The 21,569-nt window shown below is 38.9% G+C and overlaps 1 protein-coding gene and 1 long non-coding RNA gene across 12 annotated transcripts in view; both read right to left on the bottom strand.

Moving 5' to 3' along the window:
• COBLL1 (cordon-bleu WH2 repeat protein like 1) overlaps window positions 1–21,569 on the bottom strand; it is a 159,880-nt gene that overhangs the window by 130,857 nt on the left and 7,454 nt on the right. Inside the window, exon 1 of one of the 11 annotated variants that reach the window (XM_073883195.1) lies at window positions 16,130–16,255. The exons of the other annotated variants lie outside the window; for them this stretch is intronic. The gene's annotated coding sequence lies outside the window, so the exon portion shown is untranslated. Of the gene's footprint in view, window positions 1–16,129; window positions 16,256–21,569 lie in introns of those variants that run through there. 11 annotated transcript variants of the gene reach the window in all.
• On the bottom strand, window positions 10,111–20,313 carry LOC141370916 (uncharacterized). Its single transcript, XR_012375411.1, has 3 exons — window positions 19,946–20,313; window positions 10,371–10,496; window positions 10,111–10,223 (listed from the first exon to the last, which is right to left on the bottom strand). It is a non-coding gene; the product is annotated as an uncharacterized lncRNA (long non-coding RNA).

Raw genomic sequence — 21,569 nt, 5'->3', positions numbered from 1 at the left:
TTGAGCCCCATGTTGGGCATAGAGATTACCTAAAAATCTTTTTAAAAAAAACTGATTTTGTAACAACTTTTCCAGAATTATATTTTGGGAAGTGACATATACTTCTAATTATGATTTATATATCATCAAATTGATTGATGTACATGGAAATGTTAAATACGGTATTACACATCTTTATTGTCAGTTGCTACCTTAAATATAGTTTTTCAGCACAGCTAAACAGAACAATACCCTAATGAAAATCCACACTGTCCTATGACATCTTTGTTTAATCAACAACAAAGATTTCATAGTCATTCATTTACTTTAACCACTGGATAAACAACTATGTACCTTCAAAAGACCTCATGGGGGTAACCAAACGTTACGAAATTATAAAGTCAAACTAGGCATTCAAGAAGCTTATCAGTGGAAATATTTTATCTAGAATTATGGTTTAGCTAAAGAGATAGAAACAGCATTATTCCCATTATGTAACTGACTCCCATCTCCCAGGTGGAACATGAAGGTACTGATTATTTCTCTTTGTCTGACTACAGGATTGGTAGCCCTTTCAAGTATCAAAAAGTAATAAAAAGTCATGAGCTCATTATTAAATGAAAGCATTTCCATCCCTCTTAAAATAAGAAACGGACAATAAGGTAGCAAACTAAACACAGTTTGGAGTCCAGTGTTTACTCTCCAGCATCACAACGGACGTTATTGGTCTGCTGGAACTCCTCAAGCTGTTTACAAGAAAATTATTGGTGGTCAAGCCGAAAAACTCACTAATACCTTTTTTACAGGATCACATGATTGTTTTGAGTCATTTTATGGAAAAGTAAAAGAGGAAAATGAATGCAAACTAAAATTTTAGAGCCCTATGACCTGTGTTTTTCAAACACATCCAAAATGTATTTTAATCCCCATTTTATTGGCAAAGAAACCAAGGCTCTGAGAGGTTAAGTAGCTTGCCAAAGGTTACCCAATAAGAAAATAGCACAACTCTGATTCAGACCCGAGTCTATGTGACAAAGTCAGTACAGACAGAATGCTATTTTCTAAGATGTTTTGGAAAACTAATCTCTAAAGAAAGTCTTTCACATGGAACATGCTAAAATCATATGTATTTTGACTGGATTGATTACAGCAGCAAGGTACCAAGAATAATCTTGGAGAAGCTGCTTCATCTCTCATTCTCTCAGGTTTTGTTTTTTATATCTGCTAAGGACAAAGAAAGTACGATTTCTCACACAAGGTTGTTACAAAGACAAAATGCTCTCATATATTTAACATCCTTAGCATAAAACCCAGCATCTAAAGAAGAACTTAGTATTTGTCAATTTCTGTATTATTACTCTTGCTGTCATATGTAAAATTAAAGAGTCTTTAGTCTCTGCTGGATCATCAACTGAGCATTGTCTGAAGAACTTATTGGGTCTATCTTTTCCCCTGTCCCAGTAGAGAGTCTGGAATATAGTAAGTGCTCAACAAATACTGAAATAAATCATCTAATAATTTTCCATTCATTTTTATCTCAATGTGTAAGTATTGATAGTCAAAAAATACTGTATCTCTTTTGCTGATCTTTTTCCCACAATAATGCCTTGAATCAAAAGTTCTTGGAAGACAAAAGATCCTTCATAGGAAGTCCCAGGTTAAAGAGAAAGAGGTGGGGGCAGGGGGATCCAGAACTTCCATGTATCATGTTAAGGAAAACTAGGCAGACATGCATGCAAAATATACCTCAATTCATATACCTCCATTTCTTCTCCATTTGAAAGTAATTCCACTCCCAACTCTAGAAAAACAGATAAATTCTCACTGTTCTCGGAAATCTGCCACTCTTCAACAGGCTCTCTTAATTACCAGTTCAGTCATACAGCAAAGAAGGAAATGCCAAAATCAATTAATTCTTTGTATTTGTCCACTGCTGACTGTATATTATATAAATGTCTTGGAGTCAATATTTACATTTTCAACTTCTCTTATTTATAATTCAACTTGATAGGTTAATTTACCTTGTTGACATCTTAACCATCTACAAGCTGATAAGCACTAGTTTGAAGAAAGGCACACAGTGAAACCACTTTTTCTACTATGAGCTGATCTTGAAGCTAACCTTGATTTGATCTCTGTGCAGGAAGGTGGGGTCAGAAATGCATACTTCCCAATGCTCCTGTAAAGCAGGAGAATACAGTTGGCTTTGGAATCAGGCAGACCTCCCATGAAAACCTGGTTCTATCCCTTAAATTAATCTCAGTTAAGAAAACTGCATGAGCCTCAGTGTTTCCTCCTGTATAAAGAGATAAAACATGAACCCCATGGTGGTATTGGGAGGACTGAGTTAGTGTATGTGAAAGTACTGCCTCAGTACATGGTATTAATATTAATAAATGATAAGGATTATGATTTTCAAACAATTTTTAAACAAAGCATTACAACTACCCTAGTTAAAGGTCCATGGGGAATATTCTATCCCAAACCATTCCTCTTCACACAGCCCCTAGAATTCATCCAGATTCCTCCATCTGATACATATGAGGGAGAGAAGGAAAAGAAAGGGCTAGAAGAAACAGGCAGTTTCCTCCATTGCACCCCTCTAGGCCTAAGATTTCTTAGACCACCAAAATCCTAATATGGACAAAACAATTAAAAAACCCATTACATAGAACAAAATAACGTGAACAAGTACTACTGTAGATAAAAAGATGCAATAAAGTAGCAAATGTTACTGTGGCCAAAAAGATAAAACTTGCTCTTAAGAATCTTACAACTTAGTGAGGAAAACAAGCTTATAAACAAAACACAAAGAGAAGACAAGGTAATACTTGCTCTGACAGACTTAGAGGTAAAGGACCATGAAAGCAAAATGGAAGAAGAAAAAAATCTGCTTGAGGATCTGTAAAAGCTTCAAGGAAAAGGTGGAATTTGGAATCGGGCCTTGAAAAATGTGTGGATTCCTTTGGGCAGTGAGCTGGGCCAGTAGAATTCCACACTGAAGAAACTCTAAACAGAAACAAGGAGGCTGAAACTCCCCAGGATGCAGAAGAGCCACAGTTCATATTCCAAGTCTGAAAAGAATTAGGTGGAAAGAGACAGTGGGAGATGAGGTCAGAAAGGAAAGTTAGGATGAGGCATCCATGCCTTCCCAATGCCTACTCCAGAGTCTGGCCTTACTATGTGGGCAAAAAGACCTTTATGGGGAGAGTAGGGGAGCCTGATAGGAACTGACTCATGGTTTCAAAATATCCTATAGCATGATAAATATTAAAAATAAAAACTAGGAGCAAGAAGGGGCTATCAAAATAGTCCAGGCCTCACCTACAACATCAGGAAATGGGAAATTAAGGGGTGCCTGGGTGGCTCAGTCGGTTAAGCGACTGCCTTCAGCTCAGGTCATGATCCTGGAGTCCCGGGATCGAGTCCCACATCGGGCTCCCTGCTCGGCGGGGAGTCTGCAGCTCCCTCTGACCCTCTTCCCTCTCATGCTCTCTCTCATTCTCTCAAATAAACAAAAATCTTTAAAAAAAAAAAAAAAAAGAAATGGGAAATTAAGGGGCGCCTGGGTGGCTCAGTCATTAAGCGTCTGCCTTTGGCTCAGGTCATGATCCCAGGGTCCTGGGATCGAGCCTGCTTCTCCCTCTCCCACTCCCCCCGCTTGTGTTCCTGCTCTTGCCGTCTCTCTGTCAAATAAATAAAATCTTTAAAAAAAAAAAGAAATGGAAATCAAAAAGAATACTATATTCTAAGGGCCCACAGGATTAAGCAATCTATAATCCTTATAATATACAAATACATTTCTTCTACTCGGGGTAAAAGTGAATAGTATGCAGAGTTGGGATTTAGGGGTAAAAAAGGTTGACTAGGATGTGTGGCCCGAAATCAAGGTAACTCCCCCAAATTTGCTAAATACAGGTTTGATACTGGTTATAAGGAGCATCCATATTATAATAAAGGGATACCATCTGGTAGATGAAACACAAAAGCCGAGGTCTCAGGGCACTTGTATGTGTAAAAGTTAGGCTGGGGACGTGGTCAATGTTTGGGGGCAGGTGGGGCGTGTCGCTCTAATTTTGAGCAGGCTCACAGCTGGTTACTGAGGCCACAGAAATCCAGGCCCCAAAAGGAAAAAATGAGCTAGCCAGGGAGTCAGGACCCAGCCAAATTGCCTGAAGTTCAGGGCAGGGCTCCAGGGAGATATAAGAAATATCTATGAGCTCAGTGGGGAAGACCTGGTCACTGGATGCTGAGAGGACACTTAACAATGGAGATTCAGGTAACAAGAATAATTCCAGGTCACGGCCACTGGTACAAGAGGCTTTGTCTAGATTAACCAATTTTTGAACCCATAGCTAGAAAGTCTTCAATCCTGAGAAAAGGCTGAATAAGACCCATACTGAAACTGTGTTATAGGGATGCCTGGGTGGGTCAGTCAGTTAAGCATTTGCCTTCAGCTCAGGTCATGATCCCAGGGTCCTGGGATCGAGCCCCACATCAGGCTCCCTGCTCAGTGGGGAGCCTACTTTTCCCTCTCCCTCTGCCTGCCACTCCCCCTGCTTGTGCTTTCTCTGACAAATAAATCTTTTTAAAAAAATAATAAATAAATTTGTGTTACATGAGCATGAACTTGTATCACAGTGTTTTCTGAACTCATCTAAATTCCTTATCTAATGTGAGTGTAATGGCAAAGGATATTAAAAAAAAAAAAACAACCTAGCACCAACTAAGATAAAACACTTTTATCCGAAAACAAGACAAAATATTAAACAAAAAGTCTTTCTCAGCCCACCATAATCTTAGGAGAACCTGCACAACTGGGCCCAGTTTTACCTGTAGCCTTACCTGTTTCTGCCCAGCCTGTATGCTCTACTCACACTGGACTATTCCACATTCTCTAATACTCAGGGTACTCTGGTGTGTTTATGCCTCCATTTACAATACACATCTTCCTTTTCTGGCTTGGCAATGCCCATTTATCCTTCAAGTCACCTACACTGTAAGACCCCTTAGTGCCTTCAAGCAGAACTAGTCACTGAATAAGTTCTTAGAGCATTTTCTACATACCTCTCCTGTGATAGCATCTTCAAGATCAGCTCAAGAGGTCCCTCTTCCAAGAAGCTTTGGGGCTCTGGCAGACATCCATGTCTGCCTTTATTCCTAGCCTTGCCATAAACTGTATCATCACTTGGCAATTTCTACCACCCAATTATGAACAGTTCAAGAGCCATAGCTAAAACTTATGTTCAGCATTTTATGGCTTCTACCTAGCCCACATTCTGGCATAAAGTAACTTATTGATAAGTTGAGCAAATCAACATTGTTCCAGTTTCCCAGTGACTGATAAGGTTCTATGTACTTTTTTTTTTAAGATTTTATTTATTCATTTGAGACACAGAGGTACAGAGAGCGAGAGCATGAGCAGGGGGAGAGGCAGAGGGAGAAGCAGGCCCCTTGCTGAGCAGGGAGCCTGATGTGGGGCTTGATCCCAGGACCCTGGGATCATGATCTGAGGTGAAGGCAGATGCTTAACCATCTGAGCCACTCAGGTGCCCCTCTATGTATTTACTTTTGTGTATTAATCTTTTACATTTGAATGAAGATATTTATCTTTATTTCACTTGCGTATTCTACTTATCCTTCCTTCAATGTCTTAGAAATTTGCTACGATAGAGATTTTAAAACTAGAGAAATAGGTCCGAATTTTATTTTATTCAACAGTGGGACTATGATAATTTAATCCCACACATATTGCTAAAATGAAATCCGGGGATTTCAGTAACAGTAGCCTACTGTGTCTGCCCACTTAAAAAGTGCCAGCCTTGAACAAAACAGAGCGTTTATCCTCACCACCCCAGATCAGGCATTTTTATGCCCTCCTGGGCATCCACCCGTTATCCAGAACCCATCAAAACCAGCAATACCCCTTATTTTCCAGACTTTCCCTCCATTCCCCTGCACACTACCACTACTAAAACTCATATTATACATTACTACAGCCCTTACTAGAAAGCAATCTGATAACAATTGCTATTCATTGTCTATACCCTTTATGATAGATAATTCTCATAACAGCCCATATTACAGATGAGGATATCTAGACTTAAATATACAAGTCACATACCCAAAATTACACTGGAATAAAGACCTAAAGTGAGACTGTAGACTATACGACTCCAAAGCTACGCTCTATCCACGACTCCAGTGGTTCTCAACCTTTCCCATGCATCAGTATCACTTGGAGGGCTTATTAAAACAGATTGCTGGGTTCCCCCCTCCCACTTTCTGATTAAGCAGGTCAGGAGGTGGTCTGAAAATCTGCATTTCTATCAAGTTCCCAATTGATACTGATCAGGGACCCACTTCGAAAACCACTACACTATACCACCATAACAAAGTAAATTACTTCATTGAAGACATCCGGATAATTCAGTAGCCCTCAAGATGATTTGCTCTTGACAGGGGCAACTATGAAGGCATACCTTCCTAATGGTAAAATCTCGTGTTCTGTGACAAAAGTGAGACAACAGGGAAAGAAAATAGTGCTGGGGACATGTTCTTGAATGAGAAAATTCAACAAAAGGTAGTTACAATACCAATTCCCTAGAAATTTATATGAAAACTGAATGCAAGTAATCAATTCTCATTTCCAATTCTAACTTCAATGTGAAAAAACAAATGCCTGAGAGCAGCCAGGAGAATTTCTAAAAAGAACATTGGCCATTATGACTTACCCTACCAGACCATTAAAACATATTATAGAGACACTGCAAACAAAACATTTTGGATAGAAAAGCAGAAAAATCAATGGAGCTGAATGCAAAGCCCACTAACACATGAATAAAAATAAATTTAATATATAAGGGTGCCATCTAAAAATCAGTGGGGAAAAGATCAACTGTTCAATAGATCATGTTGAGGCAATTTTTTTTTTTTTTAATTTAGACACTACCTCATACCACAAAAGAATAAACTTCGGTTTGTTTCTGTCAAATATTTAATCTATCATAAATTTAAGATAAGGGAATATTTTAAAGACTTATAATGTACATGCATTTCTAAGCAAGGCAAAGGAAAACACATAGAATTGCCTCTAATATAAAACTAAAACACTAAAAATGCTTCCATAAACAAAGCTTCATGATAAATGATAAAACAGGGGGAATATTTAGAATGTAAGACACAAAAGGTTTTACATATTTAGTGTAAAATACATATTAAGAGCTTTTACAAAATCAATAAGAGGAAAATAGAAACATAAAAGTATGAAATGAATTTTTAAGAGAAAAGCAAATGAAAATTAAACATTTGAAGTTTCTCAAACTCAGTAATGATCTAAGAAATAAAATTTAAAATAATCAAAATCATTTTCCCTTATCAGACAAAACCATCAAGGTTGACAATGTAGAAATTTTTTTTAATCAAACTGGAAAAATGCAATGAATGCTCAGCAATGTCAGGAAATGTGCCAAAGCGTCAAACACAAAGTACATTTTAAGTAGAGAAGGAAACAATTGTTCAGACACTTGATATGTTTCTATTGTGTATAATCTTGAGGACAGGTTTTCACTGACTCTTATTTAAAGTGTGTCCTTGACTTTTAAAAGATGGAATATTTGGAAAGGTTTTTCTTTAGTTATTTCAGAGGTAGGTAGGTGGTGGAGGGGGGCAGTGGGCAGAAACTCTAGTTTTGCCCCTAGACTTTTTTTTAACTATGAATTCTCTATTTGGAACAGTCTAGTGCAAAGAACAAGATACAGTTATTTTCATAAAATATACACTATTTCATAAAATATACAAGTACCATCAGGGAACTCAAGGATGCTCAACAAATCTTTAAAATTGTCTGTATCTCTGATAATATGCGTGACAAGTGTTCATACTGTTCAAATTGTAGCCAGTCTCAGTAAGAATGCTTGTATTTATTAGAAAATACACACCAGATCGAAATGTGAACATATTATAGTGGGCTACCCTCTTCTAGGATCACAAATTGTTTCTCTATGACCTTGACAGTTCTCACCAATTTTCAATAGTTTATGACCAGTGATAACCTGATTAGAATACCTTAATGGGAAAAAATGCAGCTGTTTGCTTCTTTATGACCAAAGTAATAACCTGCCTTTCTTTGGAAATGGCATTAACAATTTTTAATTGAATGTGTATCCATGTGGAAATGAATCCGACATGACAAGAATATGGCACCAACAAGCTCAATGAGAAAGAACACCTTCATGCAGATGTCGCCTCACACTCCATACCCAGGAGAATGTGTGCTGTCAAAAGAACTAACCTCATCAAGAATTTAGAAAGGAAATGCATAACTTATTCAAACGGACTCACTTTGTTTTAAGACATGTATTATCAACAAACAACCCATAAGCAGGTCTCATCTTAGGTACCATTTTTAATGTAAAGGGGCTGATTATGGTTTACAGATGTGGAAAGTATGTGACTAATAGTGGGAGGGTCCCTGTATTCTGCTACTTCAGCTTCCTGAAAAAGGAATGGAATCTGAGCTGTGGATAGGGAAGTTACAAAATAAAAATCTAGCCTTCTTGGGGCACCTGGATGGCTCAGTCGTTAAGCGTCTGCCTTTGGCTCGGGTCATGATCCCAGGGTCCTGGGATCGAGCCCCAGTCGGGCTGCCTGCTCAGCAGGAAGCCTGCTTCTCCCTCTCACACTCCCCCTGCTTGTGTTCCCTCTCTCATCCTGTCTCTCTCTGTCAAATAAATAAATAAAATCTTTAAAAACAATAAAAAATAAAAATAATAAAAATCTAGTCTTCTTATACATGAGGGATAGTCTTGTGGTCTCAAAGATAAGGTCTTTTCATTAGGAACCACTGCCAACAATAAAATTCAGGAAAAGAACATCTTTGGTTAGTTGGCTATTTTTTTCCCTAAAGGAAAAAGGGATAAAGGTCTACAATATACACATTGTGTGCTCACTATCTCCACATCTACCAGGTAGAGCCTTTTCTAATGACTGTAAAGGGCCAGAAAATCTGCTTACAAAGAATCATATTCTATGAACTCATGAGTTACAAAACAGCATTATTTGTATTTGGGAAACAATGGTCCTTAACCAAATATTAACTACTAATGTACTGAATAAAAACTGAGAGTGGGCAGCTTAAACCAACCTTATGAACTTTCATACCCTGATGTTCAAAATCGTTAATTGTAAAATTACTATCATAGGCAAGGAGTTGTAGTAGTATTTCATGGTTTTAAGTATAAATACTTCCAATTAATCCCAGACATGAGTCTATGAGATAAGTATCTTCATTTTCAGATAAAAGAATAAAAAAAGAAGCAAGCAGATATACAGAAGTTAACTTGTCCAAAATTTCCTAACTACTCAATGGGTGAGCCAGGACTGAACACCAGGTCTCCCTGAAATGCCAAGCCTATAGCCCCTAGACTATTCCTAGAATGTCTTTGACTGTCACTTCACACAGAGAACTTACTAGTTTAAGGCAACAAAGGTGACTGCTCGAGTCTGGTCAGATGAAGAATAACCCCCATTGTCGCCTGAGATCAAACTGGAGCTCTGCCCTGTGCCTGCTGAGCCAGGGGCCCTGGAAGCCCCAGCCACGAAAGGAATAGGCCAGAACCACCTCTTGCTGCCATAGCAATGATCCTCAGGCCTCCTGGGTTGTTGGATATTCCCTTTAAGAATTTTCCCTTTGGCACCCCGATGGACCTTGCAATCCACTGCGCCAGTGAGGGCAGCATTCTCCAGTCTCACGTTAATAATCCCAGGCTTAGAAAGACAGTTTTGATACTTGGTTCTGGCTAAGAAAAGTCTGTGCTAGCAACTTCCCAGAGTCCAATGAGAAGAACTAATCTCAGGGGGAAGTGCTAAGGGGGTGGGAAAAGGGCACATAGATATTTACAATTTCTATATTTGCATAAAGATTCTGAAAAGGTTCATTAAGACATCTGAGAAACCAGACATGATGTTAACCAAGGCAAAAAAAAAAAAAAAAATTGCATAGTAATTGGCATTTCAGAGATTTGGACTTTCCTTATTTTAAAACAGAGAGAGTATTATTTACACTGCCTTGGAAGTTGTTCAAAGATGTGTATTTTTAATAAGATTGAATCATATTTTCAATCCAAAGTGATTTTATTCCATGAATACATTTTCCATGTATATATAGTAATATTTTCAATACAATTAGCTGCCAGTGTCCAGCCTGGTGGGTACCTGACACACAGTAAGCTTTCAATAAGTATCTGTTGAATGAAAACAAAATTAATGAGCTGTTGATACTTTCAGGAAAATGCCTTATTCTTGTTATACTTGGTTACCTCTTAAGTAGCTTCAAACCCAGTCCTCCCCAACTAATTCAAATTCAAAACTCCCCCTCTCAAAATCCATACCTGTCCTAAAGTTCAGCTTCTTCACCCTTCAGTGGAGTTGAAGATTCCCGGCCCTCATCCTCCTTGACCAGAGCAAAGATCTCCTTGTGTCCAAGCTCCCCCAGTGCTGCTGGGAAAAGATCAAGCCTGGCCCAGGGACCACACAGTGCATTTGAAAAAACATATACAGTACTTCCAAACCAAGTAGGTAATTACACACACAAACACCCAACTTACCAGCTTACTCTAATAACTGACTACAGATGGTCCCTGACTTCCAACTTTTCAACTTTATGATGGTACAGAAGCAATGCGCACTTAGCAGAAACTATTCCGAATTTTAATTTGGATCTTTTCCCAGGCTAGAGGTATGCAGTAGAGAGATACTCTCTAGTGATGTGGGGCAGGGGCAATGCAGGTCCCAGTCGGCCACATGATCACAAGTGTAAAGAACTGATACACTTCACAACCATTGTGTTGCTCACTTTCAGTACAGTATTCAATATGTTATGAGAGGGACGCCTTAGTCGGTTAAGCATCTGCCTTCAGGTTGGGTCATGATTGAGCTGGGCATCAGGCTCCCTGCTCAGCGGGGAGCCTGCTTCTCCCTTTCCCTCTATGCTCCCCAGGCTTATGCACTCTCTCTCAAATAAAATCTTAAATGTACATGAGATATTCAACACTTTATTATAAAAACTGGCTTTGTATTAGATGATTATGCCCAACTGTAGGCTAATGTTCTGAGCACCTTTAAGGTAAGCTAGACTAAGCTATGATATTCAGTAAGTTAGGTGTATTAAATGCATTTTTGACTTCCTATATTTTCAATTTATGATGGGTTTATTGGGACATAACCCCATCCTAGGTCTAAGAAAATCTGTATTTCTCAAGTCACAGGACCTTCCACACAGATTTCTCTGAAACTTGCAAAGGCTTTCAGTTTCTAACTGTAAAAAACTCTGGGACTGGTTTCTTCACTGCTGCAGACTTTGCAGTCTCTCAGTTCTGGAACTGCATTCACCCAAATCTAAAACTTATACCCTATCATGCAGAGTTAACGATTTCACTGGAAACAATCCAAATATCTAACACTAACAGGTGAAAATTAAAAAAAAAAATGTAAATATACACACAGGCAAGCAAAAGATTTGTTGCACAATTATTTCAAAAAGCAATTTAAAAGATTTTAGAGAGAGAGAGAGCACGAACTGAGCAAGGGGTACAGGGAGAGGAGAGAAATCTCAAGCAGACTCCCTGCTGAGGGCAGAGCCCAATAACCACATGATCATGACCTGAGCCAAAAATCAAGTCAGACGCTTAACCAATTGAGCCACCCAGATGCCCCACAAAAATCATTTTTATTATTTTTTTAAAGATTTTTTTTAAGGATTTTATTTATTTGTCAGAGAGAGAGAGAGAGCCAGCATGAGCAGGGGGGGAGCAGCAGGCAGAGGGAGAAGCAGGCTCCCTGCCCAGCAAGGAGCCTGATGCAGGACTCGATTCCCAGGACTCTGGGATCATGACCTAAGCAAAAGGCAGACGCTTAACTGACTGAGTGACCCAAGCGTCTGACACAAAAAAGCATTTTTAAATGCATTTCAAATAACTGAAATAACATATAATCCTGAAGAAAAAGAATATGAAAATAATACATAGTTAAAAATCCAAACATTTAGAAGTCTCGAAGGATGCATTCTATCCACACCACAGCATTGCCTAAACTATATCTGAAAGAACACTGGTTTTAAGATATAAATCAGGGTTCTTCTGATAAACAAATTTGGAAAATGTTATTTTCAATGTTTCCATTTGGGAAGTCCGTTCTGTATATTACATTAAAATCTCTGAGATTTTAAGAGAAGAAAACAGATTAATTTTGAACTTATACAATCACAGAATTATTTGACCATGGAAGTTGTTCTTACAGGAAACAAGTTGACTTCTATCTTATTCAGAAGGCACCTTGGAAGGGCACCTGAGTGGCTCAGTCCATTAAGCCTCCGACTCATAATTTCAACTCAGGTCATGACCTCAAGCCTCCTGGTGGGCTCCGATGCTGGGAGTGGAGCCTACTTAAGATTTTCTCTCTCCCTCTGCCCCTCCCTGTGTGCAAGGCAGCACCTTGGGAAATGCTAAAATTCAAATCATGTTAACAACTGTAATATCTCCAGGTAGCCTAGATAATGATGATTTTTCTTTACATATTCCTATTGCTTTCAAATATTCTATGATAAGCATGTCAATTTTGTAATCAGAAAAAAATTGGCAAGAAAGTGTTTAGTCCCATTTACTGTCACTCCTACTATTATTTATTATATTGGCTTTGCCACCCCTGGAAGTTCTGGGGGGAGGGTGTGGGGAACAGAAGAGCAGGTGCAAAGTGATCAAACCGTATGGATTTCAAATGACATTTGGGTTCCACTCAGATCTGCCATTGCCTGGCTCTGTGATCCTAGACAAATTACACCGTAAGCCTCAGTTCCTCTTCTACGCAATCTGGATAACAACTACATCTACTTTACAGAGTGATTAATGACTATTAAATGCAGTAGCACCTGTCATGCACTTGACACAGTACCTGGCGAATAGTCAGTGCTCAGTAAACGCTCAATGCTTGTATGACCAGAGTCCAGTAAGCCACTACCCATTGTTCCTAAATTACTATAACTCTGATCCTTTTAATTATTGGAAATTTGAATTTAAAAATATTTGTTCAATCCCTTAAGTAACTAAGGTTCCATATTATTTTACCTACTCTCTTATAAAACACATTATTTAAAAGAAAATTTACTGGGAACACCTTAATGCTCAAGAAACTTTCCAAGTGCAGAGTCTATGCATAAGTATAACTCATTCTATCTAAAGTTTTTCATTATACTAAGAAAAAGCAGATCTTATTTATGTTAAATTCTGAATAGTCTTTTTGACATCCAAACTTATCTGCAAGAATATGAAAAATATTCCTATATTACCAAAAAAAAGCAAATCCAGAAAAATATTAATAAGACTATTTAATTGTATTTGCTCTAATAAAGGCTTTTAGTCAAGGGTATGTCGGGTTAACTTTCAGACCATGCTAACATGCTGCCACCAGAACCTAAAGAGCTATAGCTTTATACAATCTAGAACGAATGCTGCCCATTAGCCTCCCATCCTAAATGATAGTCACTGTCATCACTATGTAAAAAAAGATTTTCTTTGATATGTGAGAGCCTATGGTTAGAAAATGTCTCAAATTCCCATTCCCTCTTTTGAATAATGATGTTCTTATACATGACATTACAAAAGAAAATTTTCAGTCACTACGTATCAGTACTAACAAAATCAAAGAAATGCAGTTAGAGTTACTCTCATCTTACAGAGAAGTGAAATACTAAAATATAAGGCAATTCCCACAATGGCAAAGAGAGGAAACAATCAGAATTGCAATCACCTTGGTAACATACTCCTAATCTCAGAGGGGGCATTTTTCTCCTCTAAAAGGAATGTGATTTTCATTAAGATTCATACCCATTTTGTATTCAGTGTTCCAAGAATAACTTCCCTGCACCTGGCACAGCGATTTCATGGGGGACCAATGAAGAAAACCAACCCCATCTTCCATTTCCTGGGACAGAAAAATGAGAACAGACACGTTCTCTCACTCCTTGGTTTCCATTTAGTACAGTAACAATGTCGGCATTACACAAAGCTGTTTCCTAAAAAGCAGGTAATGTTAATAATTTAACAAGCATAAACTGAAAACCTGATATGTGCTGGTGTTACTTCCACACTTTCATGCTGTATAATTATCTTCTTCCACCACAGAGGAAACAGAGGCCCAATGAGGGAAAGAAAGTACCCAGCCAACGAGTGGCAGAATAGAGACTGGGTTCCAGATCTCTGTCACCAAGTCCATTCTGCAACAGCTACCTGCTGAGTGTTATTCTGGCTTCTGGAAGGCACACTGGTTCACCACACTGGACAACTTTAAAGTAGACTGCAGTTAAATGGAGAGAATTAGCCTCACTTAAAATGCTTCATGGAACGCTGTACACCTGGCCATACATTAAACTTTTACTTTTTCAAGGTTTTTTTTTTTTTTTCTGATGAATTCTGGCTTAGAATTTCATTTTATTTGAAGACAATGTAAAATGTCGATTTGCTGCCAAAAATATTCTTAGAAAAATAAAATGAGCAAACTTGTTTTCTATTAATAATTTATAGTTTTGTACACATCTTGAAATTTAATTTTCACCAAAAACACTGGGGAGAAAGAGCACTCGTACTGATTTTTCGACAATTTCTTCCACTCATGATACGTTTAAATTCTCAAACTCTTCTTTCACGAGCTGGAAGAAAACACCCTTTATTATTTGTTCTTTTCTTTAGCTACTATTGTTCACATCAAAAGACTAATTTCTTATACCAGTAGAATAACAATCAAAATAGCAAGGCTCTTGACAATTTACGTTTTGGGGTCTTGACACAAATGAGTGGAATTCTTATGCACTAATTAGTCATGCAATTAATGACGAATTGCTTCATTCTCAAAACCTATATTCTACAAATCAAATGTTACTCTGCTATCATTATTCAAATAGGAATATTTAGGCTGTATATAACCATATACCACTTATGTCCTGTTAAACAATCCTCCCCATGATAGCCAAACATTTGGTTTTGTCTAAGTTTAAGATGGAAACATTACTCAGAATTTTCACTTATACTACTAATGAAATGCATATTTCTCTTATAAACACCACTGCAGGGAATAATGCTAAAAGACTCTATCAGACCAAGAATGGAATTTTATAACAGAGTGCTAAGAGATTTACAACAGCTCTTTTAATGCTGTAGCATTTGATGGTGGTTTAACAATTCATTTTGATTAATGGCTACAAAAATGAATGTTAAATACTCAGTTTGATGCTTTTTGTCACTGAGCTTTTACCCCTCTAGTGAACAAGTAACCCACTGGTCTTCATCCCCAGCACTGCCCTCTTGCTCAGGTTCACACAAATTCAAATAATACCTATCCAGTAACTCATCATTAGGTGTCTAGGTACATGCAGGAAATTCAATTAAACCCAGCAGTATACACAAAAGAAGTCAAGAACATGGCCTCTGCTTTCTAGGTTTTCACAATCTAGTTAACTTACTCAAACACACCAGGAAAGGAAAAAAAAAAAATACCAGCAAAGAGTATTAGCACAGTAAATTTTAAACTGTGTAAAGAATGTTAAAATGACCAGTTAATAGCAAAGAGTGGTATGGGGGGAATAAATCCAGTATCCATCAATAGGGGACTAGTTATATAAGTCATGGTTCATCCCCACGAAGACATAATACTAGGGGGGAAAAACAGAGTCCTTTATGTACTGAAATGGAATAATTACCAACTTATTATGATTAAGTAAAAAAAGCAAGGTACAAAGCAGCACTGTGTATAAGAGAGATACAATATACATACATACACTTGTTTCCTCCTGAGTGTAAGGAGATGCACTCTCCAATATGCTAGGCAATAATTACATAAGGCTTTTCAGCACTGGATATGTGGCTAGTGTGACTAAGGATTTAAATTTCAATTTTATGTAATTAAATTTCAAAACTGACTCAGTGCAAAATATTTTGTTAAAGATAACATTCGTGTTTTGTAGAACTAGAATCATATTAATTTGCATCATGTAATATATCATTTAAATTGAATTTTTTAATGTAGTGCCTAAAAAATTTTAAATTGTATTTATGGTTCCCATTATATTCCCACTGGACAGCACTGATAAACAGTATCCTACCAGGATTTGAAAGAACTGGTGACACTGATGCCTCTGGGGAGAAAACCTGAATGCCAGCAATCAAGGGACTAGAGAGAGGTCTCTCACTATTTGGTCATTTTCCTCTTGAATTCTGTGCCATTTGGATATATTGCCTATTAAAAAATAATGAATAAGAGGTGTGACCTATAAACACCAACGTAAAGAATTACTGACATTAGAATAATTATGAATTATATTTTGGATGGAATCTCTCCTCCCAAAAGCATATATGGTACTTCTGAAGAGGTTATACATGGTCTTTGGCAGAAAATGCTCTGTAACAACCTAAGATCACAGAAGTGTTTCACAAACTGCAGTTACCAACTGAGCATAAGAGCACAAGAGATTAAAGACGTCAAGCCTCTAACTGCTTAAATTAGCAAAATCTAGCATTTAACACCACTGCCTTTTCTTTCACCACCAGAGACTGTTCTCTTTCATTTTTCCACTCATTGAATATATTGCCCATTTTCTTGTTCCTGTCTTCATTTATATCCCCAACTAAGAACTTAATTATCTCTACAATTCCATTTAGCACTGAGTGCATCTACTTGGCTAGGTGAAGAAGGTGGGGGGAAGAATCAGGAAATATTCCCTTTCACAACCTTACAAAATTAATTTTTTTCCCATGAAGCAGTAGTGTAAAAACATAAGCAGATCACAGGGGGCTCAAGTAAATGAGCACTATATACAACGACTGAGAGACGCTTAATGTATTTAAATATAAAATGAAAAATCAGATTGCATATGTAAAGGGTATTACTATTTCTTTCAAATTTTCCCATTTTAAAAACCAATACTTCAGGGGCACCTGGGTGGCTCAGTTGTTAAGCGTCTGCCTTCAGTTCGGGTCATGGTCCCAGGGTCCTGGGATCGAGCCCCATATTGGGCTCCCTGCTCCGTGGGAAGCCTGCTTCTCCCTCACCCACTCCCGCTGCTGGTGTTCCCTCTCTCGCTGTGTCTCTCTCTGTCAAATAAATAAAATCTTTAAAAAAAAAAAACAATACTTCAGGGGCACCTGGGTGGCTCAGTCCCATTAACATCTGCCTTCGGCTCAAGTCATGACCCCCGGGTTCCGGGATCAAGCCCCGCATTGGGCTCCCTGCTAAGCGGGGAGCCTGCTTCTCCCTCTCCCACTCCCCCTGCTTGTGTTCCCTCTCTCACTGTGTCTCTGTCAAATAAATAAAATCTTAAAAAAAAAAAAAAAACTTCAGAAATTTTTTCTGCTTTGACATAGCTGATTTTATTCTTTATTTTTTTTTAAGATTTTATTTGAGAGAGAGCACAAGAGCAGGGTGAGGGGCACAGGGAGAAGCAGACTCCCTGCTGAGCAGGGAGCCCGATGTGGGCTCGATGACGCTTAACCAACTGAGCCACCCAGGCACCCCGACATAGCTCATTTTGAGGTTAAAATGCATATATCAATGAAAACTTTTTAATTAGTAGTATTAAGTTTAAGGGCGGGGGGAAGCCACCATTCCCAATTGCAAAGCACACCCCTCCTTTTCTTACTCCTCAAGAATGTCTGACCTAGGGTTGCACTGATAAAGATCATTTTGAGGAAATACTCCTAAGGCCACAGAGAGAATGTGTGCAAAGCCATCCACAACTCAGCCCAAGACAGACAGGTTCCTCACCAGTCACACAGACCACACACCAGCATGAATCATCAGCACAATAAGCAGAAGTTTTGACTAGGTTTGATTCAGAGAGCAAGGCATTCTAGATAGCCTTTAACTATTAAAACAAAATGGCCAACTGCCAGCAGAATTTTTAAAATTGCTTCTTGACAGGAAATCTTAGGAAATTCCCTGTGAAGATCAACAGATGGTAAAAGATGGAATTAAATAGCCATCAATGTACTGCTCCCGCCTCCCAAGCTGTGTATGCCTTCAGCAAGCCCATCATTTCTTAGTATCCCATGGCTGATCCTTTAATACCAACAGTGTCTTGGTGTTCAAACCATTCCAATTATCTGTGTGACTCCAGAAACTTGGTCTCTACCTTGCCTAAGTTTAACTAATCCAAATCCGTGATATTCAAATATTCATCACCGCCAACTTGATGTGCTCAATATCTGGAAGAACACAAAAAATAAATGGTTTGGTTTACCAAAAATAGCAGCAAATTTCATTCAACACCTTCAGACAACTCTCAGAATTGCCACTAATCTGAACTTGCATAATCTGCTTAGTGTCCTAAATCACTATGATTCACAAAAAAAATGAAAATCCCAAAGTGGTGCATCCCCAGCTTATATACGAAATCCTGAATTTGATTAGAAAAACTCTAGGGATTCCTGGGTGGCTCCCTCAGTCAGTTAAGCATCTGCCTTCAGTTCGGGTCATGGTCCCAGGGTCCCGGGGTGGAGCCCTCCACTGGGCTCCCTGCTCAGCAGGAAGCCTGCTTCTCCCTCTCCCTCTGCCACTCCCCCTGCTTATGCTCTGTCAAATAAATAAAATCTTAAAAAAAAAAAAAAAAAGAATTTACTAATGGGCGTTTTTAGAGTTCTTCAAGTCTATACCACTTTTAACTACCAAGTTAGTTGGAAACAAGTTCCTAGGCTTCACAAGGATACCAGCACAAACTTCAGGACTAAATTTTCTTAGCATCATCTAAGAATGAATTTCCTATGTTTTTCTACATACACACAGGATCACAGATGATTAGACATAAGTTAGACATTGCTCCTTTCAGACAAGGTTGTATTTCAAAAATGATATATGTAAACTGGAGTAAATTACAGGTTGGAATAAGTTCTAGATAAAAATTTGTCCCAATTAAAATGTGAGGGGAAAAATCAGTCTATTTCCCCTTTCAGATCACTCAGGTTTTTCAAGTGAAGTCATACCTAACTTTCCTACAGGGGTAAATGTTCACAGGTAATAAAACTATCACCTGCCCTGTTTCAGAGAAAGAGGAAACTGAAGATAGAAGGCTGGTAGCATGGGATCACAACATAAAATTTAAAAACTAGTTTATTTTCATATGCTAAAATTCTTTTCTGCCACCTCCAGCTTTGCTCTCCTAAAGCAGAGCAAAAAGATATTCATTTGAAATTAAAGCATCTAGCTGCTTTCTCGGAATGGACATTTTAAATAAAAGTGAAGACTGGAAGAAACCATGCCCATAATCTAGTAGGCACTTCACTCAGGAGTTTTGCTGTCAGCAAATGACCAACTCATGAATACCCGAGAATATGGGGGCTGCCTGAGACCATGAGGTCCTTTAAGACAGTCACCCTGTCTCCTTCCTATTAAAGCAGTGATACTTGACTGGCAGGCATAAAAGAACAAGAGAGAAACAAAGGGTTGCTCCTCTCTCTGACATTTCCACTTTAGCACAAGGGAAATAATAAATTCAGCAGCTCTTATAATTATCTTGACCACTGTTGACTTAATTTGGCCTAGAAACTACAGCATGTCCATTAGACATGGGAATGGTAGGGTGGTAGCCTTGTTCCAATTTAGCAACTCAATTTCCTGTTTTTCCAGCAGATCTGAACTGATACACAACTACAGCAGCTGTTAAAATTCTGGCTCCTGTCACCACAACTCCCCTTGGGGTCATCTCATACTTCCTCACTTCCATTTCTCCAGAAATAATAGCATGTGTACATGTGCATGCAGGTTAGAGAGATGAAAATCCTCAAGGACTGGTGATAAATGTCCCATTTAGGTTTCAGCATCTTAACTCTACTTCCTTATAAATATATCTTGGTATAAGTGCAGAAGCTGTAATAATAGGCTACAAAGTAAAATGGTATAATTTTAAAAAGTACAGTGGAATGCATACCTTGGTGTTAATCCTCCAAAATTAATCACACTGAAAAACAAAGCACTTTTTCCAATGACACTACCATTTTAACAATATATTCTGATGTCACTGGCGTTCAACCCTGTTTAAAGTCAACCTAACCATAGCATGGACCTAACTATTATAATTCAGGTGCTTTTTCAACCCCACTTCAAAGGGTCGCCTCTGAACCACTTTTGTTATTTTCACAAGTCAATCCCCCTCCCCCCAAAATATGGTATTTCACTCTTAATTCTGTCCAAAGTAATTTTCTACAAGTCTGAGGCAACTACAAAAGAAAACCTCTCTCCTATTAACCCAGACAGTGGTAGTCGCCATTATCAGCAGTTTCGGTTGCCAGCGGTCAGCAGACGACCCCCCCCTTCTGAGGAATCCTCCCAAGGGTCAGCTGTAGCCTCACCCTGCGTCACAGGGCCTGGGTCACCCACGTCGCTTCATCTCCTCGGGAAGGCGTTCTCTCACCCACGTCATCACTGGAAGGGTGAGTACAGGCCCCTAATTTGGGGGAGGGGCGGATAGAGAGTGCACACAGGAGCACACGCGGGAGTGAGAGAGCCCAACCATAGTCACATAAGTTTTATTACATATTATATAATGTGGTGTCTCTCCCCATCGGATGGGTGCCCCCAAATGTGGGGCGAGGATCAAGTGGAAGCCAGAGGCTGGGCGCGGTGAAAGAATTCACCTGAGGCGGAACAAAGGAGAAAGTTTACGGAATAAGCAGCAAGGGAGCCTCGGGCAGGACAGCCGGGGAGGGACTGACTTCGAGAAGGCAGTGGGTAGGGGCTGCTTTTAAAGAGGGAAATTGAGGAAGTTTGGGGACGTAAGGAATTTTCCCTTTCTGGTAACTGTGCCAGGTTGTAAGCAGCCCATTGGTTAGTTAGGGCCTATGGCTAGTCTGAGGTGGGTCCCCTGAAGGGCCCGTCTTCAGCCAAGTGGTCTCTGTGGACCCGCTCGACATTCCATTGCTCCAACCTGTTGCCCCAAAGTGACCACTACATATAACTTATAACTGTTATGACTGTTCTATTTTATGATTAGTTATGTGGTGAATCTCTTACTCTGCCCATCTTGTAAATTAAAATTTATCACAGGTGTGTATGCATAGGGGGAAAAATCGGTGTGTATATATAGGGTTCGGTACTATCCCCAGTTTCAGGCGTCCACTGGGGGCTGGAACACATGGAACATCACCCATGGATAAAGGACAGGGAGGAAGACTATGGTACTTTATGTATAACTGTTTACATTATCTCTGAAGCTCTAATTTCAATGGGCAGAGTGTTTCTAACAGGGAGAGAACAAGAGTAACCAGGGAGAATTAAAAGGAGGGATCTGAAGCAATTCTTCTCCCTGTTTCCCTAGCACCTCCGTTGTCACCACCTCATAACCACAAGCCTGAAAGCCTTAATGGGGCTCTATTTTTTCTCTAAAGAGTAAGCAGTTAAGAAACCGACCTGATTCAGTAGTATATGTGTCCTCCTCCCACCAAATTTCTGAAGGCCTGTTTCTGAGCAATATCCCAGAGTTATATAGCATGGAAAAGCATGGATATAATCAGGATGTTGCCCAACATAGGGCACAACACATACTGGAAACCCAA

Source organism: Callorhinus ursinus, unplaced genomic scaffold, assembly GCF_003265705.2.
Source record: "Callorhinus ursinus isolate GAN/ISIS: 27379988/994484 unplaced genomic scaffold, GSC_fseal_2.0 scaffold2, whole genome shotgun sequence".
Lineage (NCBI taxonomy): Eukaryota > Metazoa > Chordata > Mammalia > Carnivora > Otariidae > Callorhinus > Callorhinus ursinus.
The sequence above is the reverse complement of the archived record's forward strand: the minus strand, read 5'-3'. Positions and strand labels throughout refer to the sequence as shown.